The sequence below is a fragment of the Acinonyx jubatus genome, chromosome B2 (genome assembly GCF_027475565.1).
Source record: "Acinonyx jubatus isolate Ajub_Pintada_27869175 chromosome B2, VMU_Ajub_asm_v1.0, whole genome shotgun sequence".
Taxonomy (NCBI): domain Eukaryota; kingdom Metazoa; phylum Chordata; class Mammalia; order Carnivora; family Felidae; genus Acinonyx; species Acinonyx jubatus.
In genome coordinates, this window is record NC_069385.1 from 146,246,072 (window position 1) to 146,251,301 (window position 5,230).

The window sequence follows — 5,230 nt, forward strand, 5'->3', positions numbered from 1 at the left end:
TGGAGAATGTGGGCATCGATCCCACCACCTCTCGCATGCTAAGCGAGCGCTCTACCACCTGAGCTAATTCCCCAGACACGTGCCGTGGGTCCCTCCAGGTTTTCTTTAATAAGGAGATGCGAGGTCTCCATTATTCCCCGTCCTTGGGGACCCAGAGTACCGGGCGGGTCAAGTTCATGGACGCGGAACGTGGATTCAGCTGAGCGCGCATCTTCTCGAGACCCGCCAGGCCCGGGGCGCGGCGGTCACCGGTCCCTCCGCGGGGGGCGGAGGGGGACAGAGTCGCCAAAAGATCTGGTGCCGCCAGAGCCTCCCGTCGCGCGCTCTCCGGGACAGAAGCGCGCCCTTTCGGGTCGGGAGGGAGTCCCCCGGGACGGGTCCCCCACACCCCCGCGCCGAGGCGGCCTCCGGAGGGGGCGGCGGGATGGCCCCGGGTCGCGGAGGCAAAAAGGCGCACGCTGTTCCCGCCCGGTCTCGAACCGGGGACCTCTCGCGTGTGAGGCGAGCGTGATGACCGCTACACCACGGAAACCCCGCGTGGGGGCGCCTCTCCTCTGTGCCGGGATGCGCCTTTGCCCGGGTAAGCGTGCGCCGCCTGGCGGTCCCGGTCGGTACTGCAGACGAACAGCCAGACCCCGAATGTGCCCCACGGAAGGGCGGAGAAGCACGACCGCCGCGGAGCGTAGGCGCCAAACTGCTCCTGGGGGTATGCGGGCGCGGAGGGTACCGGGGGGAGGTGGGGGGAGTGGGGGAGGGGAGCGCAGGCGCGGCCGTAGGGACGCCCTGGGGGGAGGGCGAGGCCTGTTTCATTACTGGAGTGAACGACGAAGTGCCTCGGGGCGGCCGGGCGGGGACAGCGGGGTCCCCGCAGCCGCACTGCGCCCGAGACGGGGCTGGGGGGACGCGAGCCCGCCCTCTCCCCCCTCCCGCGCCGTCCTCCCCCTGCCGGCGGCGGCGACCTCCACGCCCCCGGGCAACCGCGGGGCTTCTGACCTGCACGGCAAGCTCAAACGGAGGTAATAACGGACTTTGGATTTTTTGTTTCTTCTTTCTCGGCGCAGACGGGACGGGGAGGGGAAGAAGCCCGACAGGCCGCGATCCGCGGGACGGAAGGCGGTCGCAGGCAGGCCGCGAGGGGCGTCCGAGCCCGGGGATGCGCCGACGGCCACTCCTGGTTCTCCGGGCCGAAGAAAGGGATTTCAGGGGTGGCGGGAAGGGACCCCTGCTCCCCGCGATTGAGATTTGCGTGAAGGTTTATTTAGCCCGGGAAGGAAAGGGAGAAGGATGACGCCCGGTGTCAGATGGAGGCAAGTGTGGATCGGAGGCCTCTGCACCGGGCGGCCCGGAGATCAGAGTGACGGAAACGAAGGCTGTGACCCAGAGTTGTCAGAGAAAACGCCCGCAGGCACGTCGGGAACAGGCGGTGCGTGGCGGCAGGCGGTTAAAGGTGCCTGGGCCTCACCCCTACCGTCGTGCTCCCACGTTTTAATGACACCCAGGGCGAATTCCTGGGGATCGCCTGCTAGGTCACAAACAGGACCAATGAGAACCTTTCCCAAGGCCACCTCTGTGCCCCAAGACAGCTATCTGTCAAGGGACCCAGTCAGCGGCAGGTTGACCCAGTCACACAGTAAATGCCCAGCAGAAAATGCTGTAGGGTAATTGCTTCCCCAGCAGGTGTCAGATCTAGTGAGAGTTCCAGCAAGGGCGAGTTCGGGAAGGTCACGACTCCTAGGGGGCTGGCCCGTGGGACGTCCCTGCATCTCATCCCACGCTGACGGCTTTTCCTCTTCTTCACCTTGAGCCGAAGCCTTAGATACACCAAGAGCCCAGCATCAGGTTCTGGCAACAAGGGCCAGAGAGGTCCCCACCCCAGCTGTCAACCTCTCAATTCTTCTGTGTCCAGACTTGACTCTTTTGCATCACGGAGACCATTACTCAAATGTCACGGCCTTAGAGAGCCCTTCCCCGACCTCTCTAACTGCATCAGTGCCCCACCTGTCTCTCTCTTCATCTTTTTTTTTTTTTTTTAATTCTGTACCGGAAACTATGTGAAATTGCTGTTACATTTCCCATACTTCCTCTAGGGTAAAGTCTTCTTGAAAAGTTGACGGTCTAGATCCTGGCGGTGTCTAGGACGATGCTGGTCCCAGCTATCGCCTGTTCAGACATTGGTGGCATGGAGGGGACAGTTTCCCTCTGTCTTGTACTCTTTCATAGGGTCAATTCAAGGAGGAACCATTCTTAAACTGAGGCCACATGCTCGCTGGGGGGCCCTCTGGTTTCCTGGAACGGACGAGATAATTGCGCACAGCCGAAAGGAGGCAAGAACGCGTCACCCGTGGCGTTTTTGAATACTCGTTTCTGCTGGGCAATCACACAGCACCCCTTTTGGAGCTCTTAGTGGCTTAAGGAAGAGGCAGTTGCCACGATTAATTTGTAAGAAATGGAAGTGATCGGCTTTTGCTAGTGGCCGGCCGTGATCATGTAGCGGTTACTACTCAGGTTGTGACTGTGGCGCCCTCAGTGGGAATCTGAGTGTGGCGGTCTGGGATCTACCGCTGTCATTGCCTCCCCCCCCCCCCGAAACTGGATCTAAGGCTTTGATCGGAAGCTGGGTTTTCTTCCATTCGGAAGAAAATCTGTGCTTCTTTCCGGGCACTGCCTGTCAAATCAGGCCAGAAGGGGAAGAAAAATCTGAGCTTTCTCAATTCGTTGTTCTCTTTCTCTGTGCACCTCCACTCAAGGAGGTGCTCACAACTGTTTTGAGGATGAGAAGCTGTTCATCTGCTTTAACCCAAGAGAATCTGCCAAGTCCCTGAAGAATGAAACAACAGGGTTTGAAGGCAAATTAGGAAGGACTTACTTTTGCTCGAGCGTGCATGGGAAAAAATTCCAGGAGTGAAGGTGTTCGACGGGCCAGCCCTCCTCACGAATGGCTTTGGATGTCAGGATAAAGCATTTGGACAGTCTCTGTAGCTAAGTTTGCTGGTAAATGAATTTAGTCTGGGCTGTATCTGAATTTGCATTTCAGTAACATTCCAACAGGGGGCAGCACTAAACTGAGCGCGAAGGCCGGGAGGCCGGGAGGTCAGGGCATTATCGTGAGGGTCTAGCCAGAAGTACTCTCCAGTAACTCTGTTGGAGTTGGACACCTTTACTCATCCGGCAAATCTTCATTTGAGGGCCTACTGCATGCTGTTGGGGGGGAGGTGGTCAGAGTGCGTCCCTAGATGCTAGATGGCATTGACCCCAAGGCCCTTGGGTGTGAAACTCTTTCGAATCTGATCTCATATTGAATTCTATGGAGAGGTTCCAAGGAACCACTGCCCTGTGCGTGGAGAAAAGGCATTCCGTAATGCAGACATCGGAGGAGGAATTGGGCCTCGGTTTTGAGGTCCGAGGCAAGGAATTGGTCCAGCAGGGTGATCGGTGGGACTTTCCTCTCCCCGTCGGAAGACCCCAACGTGGGGGTTCAACGTGACTTTATTTTCCCGTGTGCAAGAGGTCAATCGACATCGCTGTTTTAAGAACAAAATGAATCCAGTCAACAGAGACGTTAGGAAGACGTGTTACCCCCACGGTCCCCTTCACAAAGAGCAGGTTTGGGACTGCAATCAGAGGCTGAAGCCAATTTCAGGAGAATGAAAATGCTTCCATTTTGGACACAAAGGTGGGGTGCACCCCGGGAACGGGGCAGGAATCCAGCAGCAAAGGGGCCGGAGGTACCTGTTTGCCATTGGTCAACCTGACGGTCTGGGAGAGGAAGAAGTTTTGTTTTCGGCGGGTCTGGGAGGGTCACCCGGGTACCGCGTCACAGCAGGAAGTGGGTCTAGACACAGGCCAGGCTACGGGGCGGACAGGGTGGGTTGAGTTATAAGTGGGGTCATCGCGGGAGGCAGAGGACATGGGAACTTTCCCACTGCAGGGTCCCCTACCTGGAGAGGTCTGATTCAGGTTTGTTTTCTTCAAGTCCTTCAAGTCCTATTTTCTTCGAGTCACACGAGCCGCTCACGTCGGTTCCTCGCTGGTGATCTGGGTCATCTGGAGAGCGATGACCTCGTGACGGATTTCCAGCGCAGAGCGAAGCGGATGTACAGAGGGAGGTCTGGGACCGCGGGGTTTGCGAGTAGGAAGCCAATGCGGGTGCAAATCCCTACACACTTGCCCGTGGGAGACACATCGGCGCTGTTAATAGTGGTTGTCACTGGAGCGGCGACCAGTGCTGGTGGCATCTGAGTTTGGACTCCAGGAACGTATCTCCGCTTCCAAAAGTTTAAAGACAAAGTTTGGGCCGCCAGGATGGAAGGAGCCGCTCAGCCCAGGCCCTTCTGTTCTCTTTTCTGTCACCCGAATTCTCTCCGCTGCCCCCTGCGCTCGTCCAGCGTTGGTGTCGAAGTAGGATAGGACGTCCGTCCCTTTACTGGCCGGGATCCTCTCTCTGCCATTCTGTCGGCGTGTGCGTTGGTGACCACCCCCCCCCCCCCGCCCCCGCAGTGGGGACGAGCCCTGCAGCAGCAGCGGCCACAGGGACCTGTCACTTTGGAGGCCCGGGGCTGGAGGGGCGCGATGCGCAGGGCGCGCACTGCGCCACGTGGGGCGGCTGCTCTGCACCTGCGGGGCGGGGGGAGCCCCGGTGCGTCTGGGCCCCCAGGCCGCCCAGCTGAGCCCAGCCCCGTACCCTGCCACTGGGTAGCCACAAGGTCTAGGTCTTCCCTGTCACCGTGAGAAGGGCTCATCGTCTCCCAGCTGTTTCTCTCTCGGGGTGGAGGGGGGGGCTGGTGGATGATTCCCGTGCGTTCTGTCCTCGCCCTCCAGCTTCTCTCCTCCATCCGGGATGAAGTCGCTGTGGATTGTTGCGGTGTGGATTCCGACGGCCCCGCACCGGAGGAAACGGAGCAGGATTGTCAGAGGATTCGGAGCGGTAACAAAGGGGCGAGCGTCCCCAAACCGGAGACGGTTTCATGCAAAATGGGCTGGTGTCGAAGATGTCATTAGTCCATTTGTGCCAGACTCTGGCCTGCTTCGTACGTCTTCCCTCCGTCCTCAGGGGTGTGGGGACGGAACCAGAGTTCTAATGCAACTCCTCATAATAAAACAGCCCCTGCAGGTGGTAAGCCCCACCGCCCCCTCTGCCCCCAAAAGGACGGGGGCCGCCGAGCCAGCCAGGAGTCGAACCTGGAATCTTCTGATCCGTAGTCAGACGCGTTATCCATTGCGCCACTGGCCC

General features: G+C 59.2%; 3 non-coding genes across 3 annotated transcripts; all 3 read right to left on the minus strand.

The window, feature by feature from the left end:
• On the minus strand, positions 1–73 carry TRNAA-AGC (transfer RNA alanine (anticodon AGC)). The gene has a single exon. It is a non-coding gene; the product is annotated as a tRNA-Ala (tRNA).
• A 386-nt stretch (positions 74–459) lies between these two features.
• Positions 460–532, minus strand: TRNAV-CAC (transfer RNA valine (anticodon CAC)). Its single transcript has one exon. It is a non-coding gene; the product is annotated as a tRNA-Val (tRNA).
• Positions 533–5,157: 4,625 nt separating this feature from the next.
• Positions 5,158–5,230, minus strand: TRNAR-ACG (transfer RNA arginine (anticodon ACG)). Its single transcript has one exon. It is a non-coding gene; the product is annotated as a tRNA-Arg (tRNA).